Source organism: Manis pentadactyla, chromosome 6, assembly GCF_030020395.1.
Source record: "Manis pentadactyla isolate mManPen7 chromosome 6, mManPen7.hap1, whole genome shotgun sequence".
Lineage (NCBI taxonomy): Eukaryota > Metazoa > Chordata > Mammalia > Pholidota > Manidae > Manis > Manis pentadactyla.
In genome coordinates this window covers 69,221,413-69,246,941 of record NC_080024.1, presented here as the reverse complement: position 1 = coordinate 69,246,941, position 25,529 = coordinate 69,221,413, and positions in this window count along the sequence as shown.

Below are 25,529 nucleotides of genomic sequence, written 5' to 3'. Positions count from 1 at the left end.
CACACAAGTCACAACCACACGCTCAAAGCACACACCACACACAACACATGCCGATTGACATGCAAAAAACACACAAACCACAAAGAGAGCACTGAATTTATGAAACCCTCATTTCACACACTACACATACCACACAAAACACACATAAGTCGTACAGCACACAGAGCCTCCCAGAACACACAGTGCAAAGCGCACAACATATCCACAGTGCATATTAGACACAACACAGTTAGTATCCCACACAACACGTAAAACACACAGATGACACAACGCACACACACAAATTATACTCAAAACAGGTAAGAGTACACACAACGCACAGGCAACTGAGAACACAACACATTGCACGTCACGCAACACACGTGCGGTCGCATCCCTCATTAAACATGAAACCGGAAACCGTTCACAGACTATTGCGACATTCCCAACCACGAACACAACATGCTACACAAATGACGCCGAACATGCCACACACAAAGGCACAATCCAAGCACACAACACCCCACACAGAACCACCCTCAACCGCACAGGTCACACAGCACTCCACAGGGAAATACACGCAGAACACACACTACAAACAACAAAGTACCCAAACTGCACACGTCACATACACAACAGTCACAGCACAGAAGGAACGCAACACACAGTAAAACACACACAACCACATTAACACCGCCCCGCACACTAAACCAGCAGATCACCGACATCACAGCAAAAAGTCACACAATAACACAGCATGCGAAATGTAACACGACACAGAATACACACACAATCACTCAACAGACACAACAAAACACACCCTGCCATATACACAAAAGACAAACGAGGCACCTCACACATAACACCAAACCCAACAAACACAAAACACATCACAGAAAAGACGCACAACAAAAACATTGCGCACACGACACACACATTAAAAGAAACACATCAATGCATTACCACAACACCCGAAGTAGTACACAAATCACAGATCAATGCAGCACACAACACACACAAACATCACACACGAATTACACATCACACCTCATAACACACACAAAACCCTGCATTGACAACACAGCACACGGAGTGAAGTGAAGCAACCACTACGTACCACACATTAAGAAGCCACACACTCAGGGGATAACAAAAAACACAACACCCACTAACACAATGATACGGAGAACACACACAAACTCAAGTCACAAACAACACAACGTATGAAACAACACACACCACATACATCACAGGACACAAAGGCACCCATTTCTCACAAATCGCATTTAACCATGTACACACCACTCACACAATGAGGCACACTACACAAGCAGAACCGCATACAGAGAACACATCTCAACTCACACTCACAGCAACCAATTACACACAAAACCTCTCAAACACAGCCAAACACGTATCGCACACGCACACGCAAGACACACACAGCGCATACACAAAACACACAGCCAATAGTAAACGCACATAGCACACATTTCACACACTGCACACCCCACGTACCACCGCACACAGGCACCCCACACACACATATACACACGGGCACGCCTGCACAATGCACTCACCCCCCCCCACCCCACACACACACACAAAACTCAAAATGTATATCGACCCAACAGACAGTCGCAGGGCTCACACCAGACACAACAGAGCCCATATTTCTCATAAAACACAGAGACCACATCTGGCAGAGTACATGCAGCAAACACAACGAGGCACACTGAGCAAGCACAACCACACACGCACAACACATTTCGCATCACACACGTAACAACCACACCACACTCAGCCACTCAAACACAACCACACACGAGTCACAATCACATACGCAAAACACACACAACACTCACAAATCCATACTCGAAACACACGAGACCAACAAAGAAGACAAATAGCACACATGGCCCATACAGCACGCTACACACACAACCACGCACGGACACACCACACATACATTCTCACACAGGAGCATAACGCAGAACACACACATAACACAGATGCATGCAAAAACAAAAGTCAAAAGACACACACCACACACCTCAAGGCACATAACTTCTCAGAACACACGCGAGAAACATTGCTCAGGCTACGTATGGCACACACCATGAGGCATACTAGACAAGCACAACCACGCACAGTCAACACATCTCTCATCACGTGCATAACTCAAACCGCCAAGCACCACACACAACCTCTCTAACACAGCAACACACAAATCACAATCCCACACACCAAGCAGGCACAACACATACAAATCCACACACAACCAACGAAAACACACACAACACACCTATGAGGCACTACACACAACACTCAAAACGACAGGCATGCAATACAGAGCACACGCGGACCCACACGCAGACAGCCCGTGTCAAAACACACAGAAGCACGCCCACACCAAATACACACTCAGAGCACGTCAGACACAACGCAAAGCTGGCATCACACAGGATGCTCTAAATACACAGAGCCCCCAACGTCTACCCTGTACGTAACACCCAGAAAGCGAATAGACAGCACTCACACAACCCAGAACGCAGGACATAACGCAACAGACAACAGAAAGACCAGACACGTTACACACGAAACAGGACACAGGAAGCCACACAGCAAACACATTTACAAACACCAACGGATAACTCATCAATAAATGACAAAATATACAACACACAAAGAATCACTCAACGCACACGACACGCAAGTCACCACCACACACATCACACGTTGCACGCCACACAGAGAAAAGTACACAGAACAATGTACTCAACAAGCAGTGAAGAACCCAATACCACACATGGCACATGCACAACACACACAACACGGACAACACACAGCACACAGAAAATAAACGAGACGCACAGATCACAGACAACACGGCACAAAACACACAAGAACACACAGCGCACACAGCACAGCAAACCAGAATACACACAGGTTCACAAAACAAACACCACAAATCGTTCACTACCATACACTCACAACACAAACAGCACCCCACACACACGCGCGCGACAAACCCAGAAGGCCCAACACATATCAAACACACACAGCACTCAGTAAAAAATACGTGACACACCACCCACGCAGAAAGACATTAAAAAAGGAACAACAGAGCCCACACAACACAACGCCCACAAAACTGCACATCACAATAGCACAAACAACACACACTACATACAACACCCACAATACAACACACATGCAAATCACCCACAACACGCAAAGCCAGTTTACCTACAACCTCCCAACACACAAACAGCACATCACACTACGCGGACCCCACACACACCGGGCACATAACTGCACACAATTCACATGAACCACGGTTCTCAGAGTAATCACAACACACACAGTGAGGCACACAGGCCAAGCATGGCCACACACAGTACACACATAACAAATTACGCTCATTACTCCAAACGCCAACCACACGCACAAATCACAGTCACACATGCAAAACGCACACCACACATACCGAACATACAAACCCACATTGAAGACACACGTATACCACAACAAAAAGAACACCGAATCTAAGCAGCACACATTTCACGCACGACTCCAAACGCACATGAAACCTGCAGCGCACAGAGCCGCACAGAATGCACAAGGCCAAACACACAACATATCCACAAAGCTATCGGTCATAGCCCACGGTATCTCACTCAACTTGCAAAACACACAGACCACCCAACACACAAATACGCAACACACAGGCAAGAATACACGCAACACAAGCACAAATAACAGAGCAGCACATCCCACGACACACACAAGCATCACACACAGAAATTGATATCACAACTCATAACAGTACACAGCACCCTGCATTAACAAAGCAACACACACAGGACAACGCAACCACTACATACCACACGTAAGGCCCCAAACGACACACACTCTAGGAGCCCCCACAACGCGCACAAGAAACACCCACAAACACGTACAGAGAGAACACACAGAACCTCCCAACACGCACACAGCACATCACGGAAAACAACACACAGCGCAAACATCACAGGACGTCAAGGCACACACAGTTCACACAACTCACAGTTCAGTGACAACACACAACAAGCACAGCGAGGCGGCACACTAACAAGCACAACCACACACAGACGACACATCTCACATCACACACATAACTCAAATCCAACGCACACACAGCCTCTCAAACACAGCCAAACACAAATCACAATCACACACGCAAAACAGGCACACCACACACGAAACCACATGAAAAGCACACAACCAACAAAAACCCACATAGCGCCACATTTCACACACTACGCACCACACACACAGTCACGCACAGACACCCCGCACTCATATCCAGCCACGGGCTGCACTACGCAAAGCGCACACGCACGAGACCCAAAATGTAGCAATACAAGTCACAAGGCACACACCAGACACATCAAAGCACACGATTTCTCACAACACACATGAACCACATTCCACAGAGCGCCCACAGCACACCCAATTAGGCACATTTAACAAGCACAACCACGCACAGACAACACATCTCACATCACACACGAAGCAAGCAAACACCCACACATACACTCAAACACAACCACACACAAGTCACAACCACACGCTCAAAGCACACACCACACACAACACATGCCGATTGACATGCAAAAAACACACAAACCACAAAGAGAGCACTGAATTTATGAAACCCTCATTTCACACACTACACATACCACACAAAACACACATAAGTCGTACAGCACACAGAGCCTCCCAGAACACACAGTGCAAAGCGCACAACATATCCACAGTGCATATTAGACACAACACAGTTAGTATCCCACACAACACGTAAAACACACAGATGACACAACGCACACACACAAATTATACTCAAAACAGGTAAGAGTACACACAACGCACAGGCAACTGAGAACACAACACATTGCACGTCACGCAACACACGTGCGGTCGCATCCCTCATTAAACATGAAACCGGAAACCGTTCACAGACTATTGCGACATTCCCAACCACGAACACAACATGCTACACAAATGACGCCGAACATGCCACACACAAAGGCACAATCCAAGCACACAACACCCCACACAGAACCACCCTCAACCGCACAGGTCACACAGCACTCCACAGGGAAATACACGCAGAACACACACTACAAACAACAAAGTACCCAAACTGCACACGTCACATACACAACAGTCACAGCACAGAAGGAACGCAACACACAGTAAAACACACACAACCACATTAACACCGCCCCGCACACTAAACCAGCAGATCACCGACATCACAGCAAAAAGTCACACAATAACACAGCATGCGAAATGTAACACGACACAGAATACACACACAATCACTCAACAGACACAACAAAACACACCCTGCCATATACACAAAAGACAAACGAGGCACCTCACACATAACACCAAACCCAACAAACACAAAACACATCACAGAAAAGACGCACAACAAAAACATTGCGCACACGACACACACATTAAAAGAAACACATCAATGCATTACCACAACACCCGAAGTAGTACACAAATCACAGATCAATGCAGCACACAACACACACAAACATCACACACGAATTACACATCACACCTCATAACACACACAAAACCCTGCATTGACAACACAGCACACGGAGTGAAGTGAAGCAACCACTACGTACCACACATTAAGAAGCCACACACTCAGGGGATAACAAAAAACACAACACCCACTAACACAATGATACGGAGAACACACACAAACTCAAGTCACAAACAACACAACGTATGAAACAACACACACCACATACATCACAGGACACAAAGGCACCCATTTCTCACAAATCGCATTTAACCATGTACACACCACTCACACAATGAGGCACACTACACAAGCAGAACCGCATACAGAGAACACATCTCAACTCACACTCACAGCAACCAATTACACACAAAACCTCTCAAACACAGCCAAACACGTATCGCACACGCACACGCAAGACACACACAGCGCATACACAAAACACACAGCCAATAGTAAACGCACATAGCACACATTTCACACACTGCACACCCCACGTACCACCGCACACAGGCACCCCCCACACACATATACACACGGGCACGCCTGCACAATGCACTCACCCCCCCCCCCACCCCCCACACACACACAAAACTCAAAATGTATATCGACCCAACAGACAGTCGCAGGGCTCACACCAGACACAACAGAGCCCATATTTCTCATAAAACACAGAGACCACATCTGGCAGAGTACATGCAGCAAACACAACGAGGCACACTGAGCAAGCACAACCACACACGCACAACACATTTCGCATCACACACGTAACAACCACACCACACTCAGCCACTCAAACACAACCACACACGAGTCACAATCACATACGCAAAACACACACAACACTCACAAATCCATACTCGAAACACACGAGACCAACAAAGAAGACAAATAGCACACATGGCCCATACAGCACGCTACACACACAACCACGCACGGACACACCACACATACATTCTCACACAGGAGCATAACGCAGAACACACACATAACACAGATGCATGCAAAAACAAAAGTCAAAAGACACACACCACACACCTCAAGGCACATAACTTCTCAGAACACACGCGAGAAACATTGCTCAGGCTACGTATGGCACACACCATGAGGCATACTAGACAAGCACAACCACGCACAGTCAACACATCTCTCATCACGTGCATAACTCAAACCGCCAAGCACCACACACAACCTCTCTAACACAGCAACACACAAATCACAATCCCACACACCAAGCAGGCACAACACATACAAATCCACACACAACCAACAAAAACACACACAACACACCTATGAGGCACTACACACAACACTCAAAACGACAAGCATGCAATACAGAGCACACGCGGACCCACACGCAGACAGCCCGTGTCAAAACACACAGAAGCACACCCACACCAAATACACACTCAGAGCACGTCAGACACAACGCAAAGCTGGCATCACACAGGATGCTCTAAATACACAGAGCCCCCAACGTCTACCCTGTACGTAACACCCAGAAAGCGAATAGACAGCACTCACACAACCCAGAACGCAGGACATAACGCAACAGACAACAGAAAGACCAGACACGTTACACACGAAACAGGACACAGGAAGCCACACAGCAAACACATTTACAAACACCAACGGATAACTCATCAATAAATGACAAAATATACAACACACAAAGAATCACTCAACGCACACGACACGCAAGTCACCACCACACACATCACACGTTGCACGCCACACAGAGAAAAGTACACAGAACAATGTACTCAACAAGCAGTGAAGAACCCAATACCACACATGGCACATGCACAACACACACAACACGGACAACACACAGCACACAGAAAATAAACGAGACCCACAGATCACAGACAACACGGCACAAAACACACAAGAACACACAGCGCACACAGCACAGCAAACCAGAATACACACAGGTTCACAAAACAAACACCACAAATCGTTCACTACCATACACTCACAACACAAACAGCACCCCACACACACGCGCGCGACAAACCCAGAAGGCCCAACACATATCAAACACACACAGCACTCAGTAAAAAACACGTGACACACCACCCACGCAGAAAGACATTAAAAAAGGAACAACAGAGCCCACACAACACAACGCCCACAAAACTGCACATCACAATAGCACAAACAACACACACTACATACAACACCCACAATACAACACACATGCAAATCACCCACAACACGCAAAGCCAGTTTACCTACAACCTCCCAACACACAAACAGCACATCACACTACGCGGACCCCACACACACCGGGCACATAACTGCACACAATTCACATGAACCACGGTTCTCAGAGTAATCACAACACACACAGTGAGGCACACAGGCCAAGCATGGCCACACACAGTACACACATAACAAATTACGCTCATTACTCCAAACGCCAACCACACGCACAAATCACAGTCACACATGCAAAACGCACACCACACATACCGAACATACAAACCCACATTGAAGACACACGTATACCACAACAAAAAGAACACCGAATCTAAGCAGCACACATTTCACGCACGACTCCAAACGCACATGAAACCTGCAGCGCACAGAGCCGCACAGAATGCACAAGGCCAAACACACAACATATCCACAAAGCTATCGGTCATAGCCCACGGTATCTCACTCAACTTGCAAAACACACAGACCACCCAACACACAAATACGCAACACACAGGCAAGAATACACGCAACACAAGCACAAATAACAGAGCAGCACATCCCACGACACACACAAGCATCACACACAGAAATTGATATCACAACTCATAACAGTACACAGCACCCTGCATTAACAAAGCAACACACACAGGACAACGCAACCACTACATACCACACGTAAGGCCCCAAACGACACACACTCTAGGAGCCCCCACAACGCGCACAAGAAACACCCACAAACACGTACAGAGAGAACACACAGAACCTCCCAACACGCACACAGCACATCACGGAAAACAACACACAGCGCAAACATCACAGGACGTCAAGGCACACACAGTTCACACAACTCACAGTTCAGTGACAACACACAACAAGCACAGCGAGGCGGCACACTAACAAGCACAACCACACACAGACGACACATCTCACATCACACACATAACTCAAATCCAACGCACACACAGCCTCTCAAACACAGCCAAACACAAATCACAATCACACACGCAAAACAGGCACACCACACACGAAACCACATGAAAAGCACACAACCAACAAAAACCCACATAGCGCCACATTTCACACACTACGCACCACACACACAGTCACGCACAGACACCCCGCACTCATATCCAGCCACGGGCTGCACTACGCAAAGCGCACACGCACGAGACCCAAAATGTAGCAATACAAGTCACAAGGCACACACCAGACACATCAAAGCACACGATTTCTCACAACACACATGAACCACATTCCACAGAGCGCCCACAGCACACCCAATTAGGCACATTTAACAAGCACAACCACGCACAGACAACACATCTCACATCACACACGAAGCAAGCAAACACCCACACATACACTCAAACACAACCACACACAAGTCACAACCACACGCTCAAAGCACACACCACACACAACACATGCCGATTGACATGCAAAAAACACACAAACCACAAAGAGAGCACTGAATTTATGAAACCCTCATTTCACACACTACACATACCACACAAAACACACATAAGTCGTACAGCACACAGAGCCTCCCAGAACACACAGTGCAAAGCGCACAACATATCCACAGTGCATATTAGACACAACACAGTTAGTATCCCACACAACACGTAAAACACACAGATGACACAACGCACACACACAAATTATACTCAAAACAGGTAAGAGTACACACAACGCACAGGCAACTGAGAACACAACACATTGCACGTCACGCAACACACGTGCGGTCGCATCCCTCATTAAACATGAAACCGGAAACCGTTCACAGACTATTGCGACATTCCCAACCACGAACACAACATGCTACACAAATGACGCCGAACATGCCACACACAAAGGCACAATCCAAGCACACAACACCCCACACAGAACCACCCTCAACCGCACAGGTCACACAGCACTCCACAGGGAAATACACGCAGAACACACACTACAAACAACAAAGTACCCAAACTGCACACGTCACATACACAACAGTCACAGCACAGAAGGAACGCAACACACAGTAAAACACACACAACCACATTAACACCGCCCCGCACACTAAACCAGCAGATCACCGACATCACAGCAAAAAGTCACACAATAACACAGCATGCGAAATGTAACACGACACAGAATACACACACAATCACTCAACAGACACAACAAAACACACCCTGCCATATACACAAAAGACAAACGAGGCACCTCACACATAACACCAAACCCAACAAACACAAAACACATCACAGAAAAGACGCACAACAAAAACATTGCGCACACGACACACACATTAAAAGAAACACATCAATGCATTACCACAACACCCGAAGTAGTACACAAATCACAGATCAATGCAGCACACAACACACACAAACATCACACACGAATTACACATCACACCTCATAACACACACAAAACCCTGCATTGACAACACAGCACACGGAGTGAAGTGAAGCAACCACTACGTACCACACATTAAGAAGCCACACACTCAGGGGATAACAAAAAACACAACACCCACTAACACAATGATACGGAGAACACACACAAACTCAAGTCACAAACAACACAACATATGAAACAACACACACCACATACATCACAGGACACAAAGGCACCCATTTCTCACAAATCGCATTTAACCATGTACACACCACTCACACAATGAGGCACACTACACAAGCAGAACCGCATACAGAGAACACATCTCAACTCACACTCACAGCAACCAATTACACACAAAACCTCTCAAACACAGCCAAACACGTATCGCACACGCACACGCAAGACACACACAGCGCATACACAAAACACACAGCCAATAGTAAACGCACATAGCACACATTTCACACACTGCACACCCCACGTACCACCGCACACAGGCACCCCACACACACATATACACACGGGCACGCCTGCACAATGCACTCACCCCCCCCACCCCACACACACACACAAAACTCAAAATGTATATCGACCCAACAGACAGTCGCAGGGCTCACACCAGACACAACAGAGCCCATATTTCTCATAAAACACAGAGACCACATCTGGCAGAGTACATGCAGCAAACACAACGAGGCACACTGAGCAAGCACAACCACACACGCACAACACATTTCGCATCACACACGTAACAACCACACCACACTCAGCCACTCAAACACAACCACACACGAGTCACAATCACATACGCAAAACACACACAACACTCACAAATCCATACTCGAAACACACGAGACCAACAAAGAAGACAAATAGCACACATGGCCCATACAGCACGCTACACACACAACCACGCACGGACACACCACACATACATTCTCACACAGGAGCATAACGCAGAACACACACATAACACAGATGCATGCAAAAACAAAAGTCAAAAGACACACACCACACACCTCAAGGCACATAACTTCTCAGAACACACGCGAGAAACATTGCTCAGGCTACGTATGGCACACACCATGAGGCATACTAGACAAGCACAACCACGCACAGTCAACACATCTCTCATCACGTGCATAACTCAAACCGCCAAGCACCACACACAACCTCTCTAACACAGCAACACACAAATCACAATCCCACACACCAAGCAGGCACAACACATACAAATCCACACACAACCAACAAAAACACACACAACACACCTATGAGGCACTACACACAACACTCAAAACGACAAGCATGCAATACAGAGCACACGCGGACCCACACGCAGACAGCCCGTGTCAAAACACACAGAAGCACACCCACACCAAATACACACTCAGAGCACGTCAGACACAACGCAAAGCTGGCATCACACAGGATGCTCTAAATACACAGAGCCCCCAACGTCTACCCTGTACGTAACACCCAGAAAGCGAATAGACAGCACTCACACAACCCAGAACGCAGGACATAACGCAACAGACAACAGAAAGACCAGACACGTTACACACGAAACAGGACACAGGAAGCCACACAGCAAACACATTTACAAACACCAACGGATAACTCATCAATAAATGACAAAATATACAACACACAAAGAATCACTCAACGCACACGACACGCAAGTCACCACCACACACATCACACGTTGCACGCCACACAGAGAAAAGTACACAGAACAATGTACTCAACAAGCAGTGAAGAACCCAATACCACACATGGCACATGCACAACACACACAACACGGACAACACACAGCACACAGAAAATAAACGAGACCCACAGATCACAGACAACACGGCACAAAACACACAAGAACACACAGCGCACACAGCACAGCAAACCAGAATACACACAGGTTCACAAAACAAACACCACAAATCGTTCACTACCATACACTCACAACACAAACAGCACCCCACACACACGCGCGCGACAAACCCAGAAGGCCCAACACATATCAAACACACACAGCACTCAGTAAAAAACACGTGACACACCACCCACGCAGAAAGACATTAAAAAAGGAACAACAGAGCCCACACAACACAACGCCCACAAAACTGCACATCACAATAGCACAAACAACACACACTACATACAACACCCACAATACAACACACATGCAAATCACCCACAACACGCAAAGCCAGTTTACCTACAACCTCCCAACACACAAACAGCACATCACACTACGCGGACCCCACACACACCGGGCACATAACTGCACACAATTCACATGAACCACGGTTCTCAGAGTAATCACAACACACACAGTGAGGCACACAGGCCAAGCATGGCCACACACAGTACACACATAACAAATTACGCTCATTACTCCAAACGCCAACCACACGCACAAATCACAGTCACACATGCAAAACGCACACCACACATACCGAACATACAAACCCACATTGAAGACACACGTATACCACAACAAAAAGAACACCGAATCTAAGCAGCACACATTTCACGCACGACTCCAAACGCACATGAAACCTGCAGCGCACAGAGCCGCACAGAATGCACAAGGCCAAACACACAACATATCCACAAAGCTATCGGTCATAGCCCACGGTATCTCACTCAACTTGCAAAACACACAGACCACCCAACACACAAATACGCAACACACAGGCAAGAATACACGCAACACAAGCACAAATAACAGAGCAGCACATCCCACGACACACACAAGCATCACACACAGAAATTGATATCACAACTCATAACAGTACACAGCACCCTGCATTAACAAAGCAACACACACAGGACAACGCAACCACTACATACCACACGTAAGGCCCCAAACGACACACACTCTAGGAGCCCCCACAACGCGCACAAGAAACACCCACAAACACGTACAGAGAGAACACACAGAACCTCCCAACACGCACACAGCACATCACGGAAAACAACACACAGCGCAAACATCACAGGACGTCAAGGCACACACAGTTCACACAACTCACAGTTCAGTGACAACACACAACAAGCACAGCGAGGCGGCACACTAACAAGCACAACCACACACAGACGACACATCTCACATCACACACATAACTCAAATCCAACGCACACACAGCCTCTCAAACACAGCCAAACACAAATCACAATCACACACGCAAAACAGGCACACCACACACGAAACCACATGAAAAGCACACAACCAACAAAAACCCACATAGCGCCACATTTCACACACTACGCACCACACACACAGTCACGCACAGACACCCCGCACTCATATCCAGCCACGGGCTGCACTACGCAAAGCGCACACGCACGAGACCCAAAATGTAGCAATACAAGTCACAAGGCACACACCAGACACATCAAAGCACACGATTTCTCACAACACACATGAACCACATTCCACAGAGCGCCCACAGCACACCCAATTAGGCACATTTAACAAGCACAACCACGCACAGACAACACATCTCACATCACACACGAAGCAAGCAAACACCCACACATACACTCAAACACAACCACACACAAGTCACAACCACACGCTCAAAGCACACACCACACACAACACATGCCGATTGACATGCAAAAAACACACAAACCACAAAGAGAGCACTGAATTTATGAAACCCTCATTTCACACACTACACATACCACACAAAACACACATAAGTCGTACAGCACACAGAGCCTCCCAGAACACACAGTGCAAAGCGCACAACATATCCACAGTGCATATTAGACACAACACAGTTAGTATCCCACACAACACGTAAAACACACAGATGACACAACGCACACACACAAATTATACTCAAAACAGGTAAGAGTACACACAACGCACAGGCAACTGAGAACACAACACATTGCACGTCACGCAACACACGTGCGGTCGCATCCCTCATTAAACATGAAACCGGAAACCGTTCACAGACTATTGCGACATTCCCAACCACGAACACAACATGCTACACAAATGACGCCGAACATGCCACACACAAAGGCACAATCCAAGCACACAACACCCCACACAGAACCACCCTCAACCGCACAGGTCACACAGCACTCCACAGGGAAATACACGCAGAACACACACTACAAACAACAAAGTACCCAAACTGCACACGTCACATACACAACAGTCACAGCACAGAAGGAACGCAACACACAGTAAAACACACACAACCACATTAACACCGCCCCGCACACTAAACCAGCAGATCACCGACATCACAGCAAAAAGTCACACAATAACACAGCATGCGAAATGTAACACGACACAGAATACACACACAATCACTCAACAGACACAACAAAACACACCCTGCCATATACACAAAAGACAAACGAGGCACCTCACACATAACACCAAACCCAACAAACACAAAACACATCACAGAAAAGACGCACAACAAAAACATTGCGCACACGACACACACATTAAAAGAAACACATCAATGCATTACCACAACACCCGAAGTAGTACACAAATCACAGATCAATGCAGCACACAACACACACAAACATCACACACGAATTACACATCACACCTCATAACACACACAAAACCCTGCATTGACAACACAGCACACGGAGTGAAGTGAAGCAACCACTACGTACCACACATTAAGAAGCCACACACTCAGGGGATAACAAAAAACACAACACCCACTAACACAATGATACGGAGAACACACACAAACTCAAGTCACAAACAACACAACATATGAAACAACACACACCACATACATCACAGGACACAAAGGCACCCATTTCTCACAAATCGCATTTAACCATGTACACACCACTCACACAATGAGGCACACTACACAAGCAGAACCGCATACAGAGAACACATCTCAACTCACACTCACAGCAACCAATTACACACAAAACCTCTCAAACACAGCCAAACACGTATCGCACACGCACACGCAAGACACACACAGCGCATACACAAAACACACAGCCAATAGTAAACGCACATAGCACACATTTCACACACTGCACACCCCACGTACCACCGCACACAGGCACCCCACACACACATATACACACGGGCACGCCTGCACAATGCACTCACCCCCCCCCACCCCACACACACACACAAAACTCAAAATGTATATCGACCCAACAGACAGTCGCAGGGCTCACACCAGACACAACAGAGCCCATATTTCTCATAAAACACAGAGACCACATCTGGCAGAGTACATGCAGCAAACACAACGAGGCACACTGAGCAAGCACAACCACACACGCACAACACATTTCGCATCACACACGTAACAACCACACCACACTCAGCCACTCAAACACAACCACACACGAGTCACAATCACATACGCAAAACACACACAACACTCACAAATCCATACTCGAAACACACGAGACCAACAAAGAAGACAAATAGCACACATGGCCCATACAGCACGCTACACACACAACCACGCACGGACACACCACACATACATTCTCACACAGGAGCATAACGCAGAACACACACATAACACAGATGCATGCAAAAACAAAAGTCAAAAGACACACACCACACACCTCAAGGCACATAACTTCTCAGAACACACGCGAGAAACATTGCTCAGGCTACGTATGGCACACACCATGAGGCATACTAGACAAGCACAACCACGCACAGTCAACACATCTCTCATCACGTGCATAACTCAAACCGCCAAGCACCACACACAACCTCTCTAACACAGCAACACACAAATCACAATCCCACACACCAAGCAGGCACAACACATACAAATCCACACACAACCAACAAAAACACACACAACACACCTATGAGGCACTACACACAACACTCAAAACGACAAGCATGCAATACAGAGCACACGCGGACCCACACGCAGACAGCCCGTGTCAAAACACACAGAAGCACACCCACACCAAATACACACTCAGAGCACGTCAGACACAACGCAAAGCTGGCATCACACAGGATGCTCTAAATACACAGAGCCCCCAACGTCTACCCTGTACGTAACACCCAGAAAGCGAATAGACAGCACTCACACAACCCAGAACGCAGGACATAACGCAACAGACAACAGAAAGACCAGACACGTTACACACGAAACAGGACACAGGAAGCCACACAGCAAACACATTTACAAACACCAACGGATAACTCATCAATAAATGACAAAATATACAACACACAAAGAATCACTCAACGCACACGACACGCAAGTCACCACCACACACATCACACGTTGCACGCCACACAGAGAAAAGTACACAGAACAATGTACTCAACAAGCAGTGAAGAACCCAATACCACACATGGCACATGCACAACACACACAACACGGACAACACACAGCACACAGAAAATAAACGAGACGCACAGATCACAGACAACACGGCACAAAACACACAAGAACACACAGCGCACACAGCACAGCAAACCAGAATACACACAGGTTCACAAAACAAACACCACAAATCGTTCACTACCATACACTCACAACACAAACAGCACCCCACACACACGCGCGCGACAAACCCAGAAGGCCCAACACATATCAAACACACACAGCACTCAGTAAAAAACACGTGACACACCACCCACGCAGAAAGACATTAAAAAAGGAACAACAGAGCCCACACAACACAACGCCCACAAAACTGCACATCACAATAGCACAAACAACACACACTACATACAACACCCACAATACAACACACATGCAAATCACCCACAACACGCAAAGCCAGTTTACCTACAACCTCCCAACACACAAACAGCACATCACACTACGCGGACCCCACACACACCGGGCACATAACTGCACACAATTCACATGAACCACGGTTCTCAGAGTAATCACAACACACACAGTGAGGCACACAGGCCAAGCATGGCCACACACAGTACACACATAACAAATTACGCTCATTACTCCAAACGCCAACCACACGCACAAATCACAGTCACACATGCAAAACGCACACCACACATACCGAACATACAAACCCACATTGAAGACACACGTATACCACAACAAAAAGAACACCGAATCTAAGCAGCACACATTTCACGCACGACTCCAAACGCACATGAAACCTGCAGCGCACAGAGCCGCACAGAATGCACAAGGCCAAACACACAACATATCCACAAAGCTATCGGTCATAGCCCACGGTATCTCACTCAACTTGCAAAACACACAGACCACCCAACACACAAATACGCAACACACAGGCAAGAATACACGCAACACAAGCACAAATAACAGAGCAGCACATCCCACGACACACACAAGCATCACACACAGAAATTGATATCACAACTCATAACAGTACACAGCACCCTGCATTAACAAAGCAACACACACAGGACAACGCAACCACTACATACCACACGTAAGGCCCCAAACGACACACACTCTAGGAGCCCCCACAACGCGCACAAGAAACACCCACAAACACGTACAGAGAGAACACACAGAACCTCCCAACACGCACACAGCACATCACGGAAAACAACACACAGCGCAAACATCACAGGACGTCAAGGCACACACAGTTCACACAACTCACAGTTCAGTGACAACACACAACAAGCACAGCGAGGCGGCACACTAACAAGCACAACCACACACAGACGACACATCTCACATCACACACATAACTCAAATCCAACGCACACACAGCCTCTCAAACACAGCCAAACACAAATCACAATCACACACGCAAAACAGGCACACCACACACGAAACCACATGAAAAGCACACAACCAACAAAAACCCACATAGCGCCACATTTCACACACTACGCACCACACACACAGTCACGCACAGACACCCCGCATTCATATCCAGCCACGGGCTGCACTACGCAAAGCGCACACGCACGAGACCCAAAATGTAGCAATACAAGTCACAAGGCACACACCAGACACATCAAAGCACACGATTTCTCACAACACACATGAACCACATTCCACAGAGCGCCCACAGCACACCCAATTAGGCACATTTAACAAGCACAACCACGCACAGACAACACATCTCACATCACACACGAAGCAAGCAAACACCCACACATACACTCAAACACAACCACACACAAGTCACAACCACACGCTCAAAGCACACACCACACACAACACATGCCGATTGACATGCAAAAAACACACAAACCACAAAGAGAGCACTGAATTTATGAAACCCTCATTTCACACACTACACATACCACACAAAACACACATAAGTCGTACAGCACACAGAGCCTCCCAGAACACACAGTGCAAAGCGCACAACATATCCACAGTGCATATTAGACACAACACAGTTAGTATCCCACACAACACGTAAAACACACAGATGACACAACGCACACACACAAATTATACTCAAAACAGGTAAGAGTACACACAACGCACAGGCAACTGAGAACACAACACATTGCACGTCACGCAACACACGTGCGGTCGCATCCCTCATTAAACATGAAACCGGAAACCGTTCACAGACTATTGCGACATTCCCAACCACGAACACAACATGCTACACAAATGACGCCGAACATGCCACACACAAAGGCACAATCCAAGCACACAACACCCCACACAGAACCACCCTCAACCGCACAGGTCACACAGCACTCCACAGGGAAATACACGCAGAACACACACTACAAACAACAAAGTACCCAAACTGCACACGTCACATACACAACAGTCACAGCACAGAAGGAACGCAACACACAGTAAAACACACACAACCACATTAACACCGCCCCGCACACTAAACCAGCAGATCACCGACATCACAGCAAAAAGTCACACAATAACACAGCATGCGAAATGTAACACGACACAGAATACACACACAATCACTCAACAGACACAACAAAACACACCCTGCCATATACACAAAAGACAAACGAGGCACCTCACACATAACACCAAACCCAACAAACACAAAACACATCACAGAAAAGACGCACAACAAAAACATTGCGCACACGACACACACATTAAAAGAAACACATCAATGCATTACCACAACACCCGAAGTAGTACACAAATCACAGATCAATGCAGCACACAACACACACAAACATCACACACGAATTACACATCACACCTCATAACACACACAAAACCCTGCATTGACAACACAGCACACGGAGTGAAGTGAAGCAACCACTACGTACCACACATTAAGAAGCCACACACTCAGGGGATAACAAAAAACACAACACCCACTAACACAATGATACGGAGAACACACACAAACTCAAGTCACAAACAACACAACATATGAAACAACACACACCACATACATCACAGGACACAAAGGCACCCATTTCTCACAAATCGCATTTAACCATGTACACACCACTCACACAATGAGGCACACTACACAAGCAGAACCGCATACAGAGAACACATCTCAACTCACACTCACAGCAACCAATTACACACAAAACCTCTCAAACACAGCCAAACACGTATCGCACACGCACACGCAAGACACACACAGCGCATACACAAAACACACAGCCAATAGTAAACGCACATAGCACACATTTCACACACTGCACACCCCACGTACCACCGCACACAGGCACCCCACACACACATATACACACGGGCACGCCTGCACAATGCACTCACCCCCCCCCACCCCACACACACACACAAAACTCAAAATGTATATCGACCCAACAGACAGTCGCAGGGCTCACACCAGACACAACAGAGCCCATATTTCTCATAAAACACAGAGACCACATCTGGCAGAGTACATGCAGCAAACACAACGAGGCACACTGAGCAAGCACAACCACACACGCACAACACATTTCGCATCACACACGTAACAACCACACCACACTCAGCCACTCAAACACAACCACACACGAGTCACAATCACATACGCAAAACACACACAACACTCACAAATCCATACTCGAAACACACGAGACCAACAAAGAAGACAAATAGCACACATGGCCCATACAGCACGCTACACACACAACCACGCACGGACACACCACACATACATTCTCACACAGGAGCATAACGCAGAACACACACATAACACAGATGCATGCAAAAACAAAAGTCAAAAGACACACACCACACACCTCAAGGCACATAACTTCTCAGAACACACGCGAGAAACATTGCTCAGGCTACGTATGGCACACACCATGAGGCATACTAGACAAGCACAACCACGCACAGTCAACACATCTCTCATCACGTGCATAACTCAAACCGCCAAGCACCACACACAACCTCTCTAACACAGCAACACACAAATCACAATCCCACACACCAAGCAGGCACAACACATACAAATCCACACACAACCAACAAAAACACACACAACACACCTATGAGGCACTACACACAACACTCAAAACGACAAGCATGCAATACAGAGCACACGCGGACCCACACGCAGACAGCCCGTGTCAAAACACACAGAAGCACACCCACACCAAATACACACTCAGAGCACGTCAGACACAACGCAAAGCTGGCATCACACAGGATGCTCTAAATACACAGAGCCCCCAACGTCTACCCTGTACGTAACACCCAGAAAGCGAATAGACAGCACTCACACAACCCAGAACGCAGGACATAACGCAACAGACAACAGAAAGACCAGACACGTTACACACGAAACAGGACACAGGAAGCCACACAGCAAACACATTTACAAACACCAACGGATAACTCATCAATAAATGACAAAATATACAACACACAAAGAATCACTCAACGCACACGACACGCAAGTCACCACCACACACATCACACGTTGCACGCCACACAGAGAAAAGTACACAGAACAATGTACTCAACAAGCAGTGAAGAACCCAATACCACACATGGCACATGCACAACACACACAACACGGACAACACACAGCACACAGAAAATAAACGAGACGCACAGATCACAGACAACACGGCACAAAACACACAAGAACACACAGCGCACACAGCACAGCAAACCAGAATACACACAGGTTCACAAAACAAACACCACAAATCGTTCACTACCATACACTCACAACACAAACAGCACCCCACACACACGCGCGCGACAAACCCAGAAGGCCCAACACATATCAAACACACACAGCACTCAGTAAAAAACACGTGACACACCACCCACGCAGAAAGACATTAAAAAAGGAACAACAGAGCCCACACAACACAACGCCCACAAAACTGCACATCACAATAGCACAAACAACACACACTACATACAACACCCACAATACAACACACATGCAAATCACCCACAACACGCAAAGCCAGTTTACCTACAACCTCCCAACACACAAACAGCACATCACACTACGCGGACCCCACACACACCGGGCACATAACTGCACACAATTCACATGAACCACGGTTCTCAGAGTAATCACAACACACACAGTGAGGCACACAGGCCAAGCATGGCCACACACAGTACACACATAACAAATTACGCTCATTACTCCAAACGCCAACCACACGCACAAATCACAGTCACACATGCAAAACGCACACCACACATACCGAACATACAAACCCACATTGAAGACACACGTATACCACAACAAAAAGAACACCGAATCTAAGCAGCACACATTTCACGCACGACTCCAAACGCACATGAAACCTGCAGCGCACAGAGCCGCACAGAATGCACAAGGCCAAACACACAACATATCCACAAAGCTATCGGTCATAGCCCACGGTATCTCACTCAACTTGCAAAACACACAGACCACCCAACACACAAATACGCAACACACAGGCAAGAATACACGCAACACAAGCACAAATAACAGAGCAGCACATCCCACGACACACACAAGCATCACACACAGAAATTGATATCACAACTCATAACAGTACACAGCACCCTGCATTAACAAAGCAACACACACAGGACAACGCAACCACTACATACCACACGTAAGGCCCCAAACGACACACACTCTAGGAGCCCCCACAACGCGCACAAGAAACACCCACAAACACGTACAGAGAGAACACACAGAACCTCCCAACACGCACACAGCACATCACGGAAAACAACACACAGCGCAAACATCACAGGACGTCAAGGCACACACAGTTCACACAACTCACAGTTCAGTGACAACACACAACAAGCACAGCGAGGCGGCACACTAACAAGCACAACCACACACAGACGACACATCTCACATCACACACATAACTCAAATCCAACGCACACACAGCCTCTCAAACACAGCCAAACACAAATCACAATCACACACGCAAAACAGGCACACCACACACGAAACCACATGAAAAGCACACAACCAACAAAAACCCACATAGCACCACATTTCACACACTACGCACCACACACACAGTCACGCACAGACACCCCGCATTCATATCCAGCCACGGGCTGCACTACGCAAAGCGCACACGCACGAGACCCAAAATGTAGCAATACAAGTCACAAGGCACACACCAGACACATCAAAGCACACGATTTCTCACAACACACATGAACCACATTCCACAGAGCGCCCACAGCACACCCAATTAGGCACATTTAACAAGCACAACCACGCACAGACAACACATCTCACATCACACACGAAGCAAGCAAACACCCACACATACACTCAAACACAACCACACACAAGTCACAACCACACGCTCAAAGCACACACCACACACAACACATGCCGATTGACATGCAAAAAACACACAAACCACAAAGAGAGCACTGAATTTATGAAACCCTCATTTCACACACTACACATACCACACAAAACACACATAAGTCGTACAGCACACAGAGCCTCCCAGAACACACAGTGCAAAGCGCACAACATATCCACAGTGCATATTAGACACAACACAGTTAGTATCCCACACAACACGTAAAACACACAGATGACACAACGCACACACACAAATTATACTCAAAACAGGTAAGAGTACACACAACGCACAGGCAACTGAGAACACAACACATTGCACGTCACGCAACACACGTGCGGTCGCATCCCTCATTAAACATGAAACCGGAAACCGTTCACAGACTATTGCGACATTCCCAACCACGAACACAACATGCTACACAAATGACGCCGAACATGCCACACACAAAGGCACAATCCAAGCACACAACACCCCACACAGAACCACCCTCAACCGCACAGGTCACACAGCACTCCACAGGGAAATACACGCAGAACACACACTACAAACAACAAAGTACCCAAACTGCACACGTCACATACACAACAGTCACAGCACAGAAGGAACGCAACACACAGTAAAACACACACAACCACATTAACACCGCCCCGCACACTAAACCAGCAGATCACCGACATCACAGCAAAAAGTCACACAATAACACAGCATGCGAAATGTAACACGACACAGAATACACACACAATCACTCAACAGACACAACAAAACACACCCTGCCATATACACAAAAGACAAACGAGGCACCTCACACATAACACCAAACCCAACAAACACAAAACACATCACAGAAAAGACGCACAACAAAAACATTGCGCACACGACACACACATTAAAAGAAACACATCAATGCATTACCACAACACCCGAAGTAGTACACAAATCACAGATCAATGCAGCACACAACACACACAAACATCACACACGAATTACACATCACACCTCATAACACACACAAAACCCTGCATTGACAACACAGCACACGGAGTGAAGTGAAGCAACCACTACGTACCACACATTAAGAAGCCACACACTCAGGGGATAACAAAAAACACAACACCCACTAACACAATGATACGGAGAACACACACAAACTCAAGTCACAAACAACACAACATATGAAACAACACACACCACATACATCACAGGACACAAAGGCACCCATTTCTCACAAATCGCATTTAACCATGTACACACCACTCACACAATGAGGCACACTACACAAGCAGAACCGCATACAGAGAACACATCTCAACTCACACTCACAGCAACCAATTACACACAAAACCTCTCAAACACAGCCAAACACGTATCGCACACGCACACGCAAGACACACACAGCGCATACACAAAACACACAGCCAATAGTAAACGCACATAGCACACATTTCACACACTGCACACCCCACGTACCACCGCACACAGGCACCCCACACACACATATACACACGGGCACGCCTGCACAATGCACTCACCCCCCCCCACCCCACACACACACACAAAACTCAAAATGTATATCGACCCAACAGACAGTCGCAGGGCTCACACCAGACACAACAGAGCCCATATTTCTCATAAAACACAGAGACCACATCTGGCAGAGTACATGCAGCAAACACAACGAGGCACACTGAGCAAGCACAACCACACACGCACAACACATTTCGCATCACACACGTAACAACCACACCACACTCAGCCACTCAAACACAACCACACACGAGTCACAATCACATACGCAAAACACACACAACACTCACAAATCCATACTCGAAACACACGAGACCAACAAAGAAGACAAATAGCACACATGGCCCATACAGCACGCTACACACACAACCACGCACGGACACACCACACATACATTCTCACACAGGAGCATAACGCAGAACACACACATAACACAGATGCATGCAAAAACAAAAGTCAAAAGACACACACCACACACCTCAAGGCACATAACTTCTCAGAACACACGCGAGAAACATTGCTCAGGCTACGTATGGCACACACCATGAGGCATACTAGACAAGCACAACCACGCACAGTCAACACATCTCTCATCACGTGCATAACTCAAACCGCCAAGCACCACACACAACCTCTCTAACACAGCAACACACAAATCACAATCCCACACACCAAGCAGGCACAACACATACAAATCCACACACAACCAACAAAAACACACACAACACACCTATGAGGCACTACACACAACACTCAAAACGACAAGCATGCAATACAGAGCACACGCGGACCCACACGCAGACAGCCCGTGTCAAAACACACAGAAGCACACCCACACCAAATACACACTCAGAGCACGTCAGACACAACGCAAAGCTGGCATCACACAGGATGCTCTAAATACACAGAGCCCCCAACGTCTACCCTGTACGTAACACCCAGAAAGCGAATAGACAGCACTCACACAACCCAGAACGCAGGACATAACGCAACAGACAACAGAAAGACCAGACACGTTACACACGAAACAGGACACAGGAAGCCACACAGCAAACACATTTACAAACACCAACGGATAACTCATCAATAAATGACAAAATATACAACAC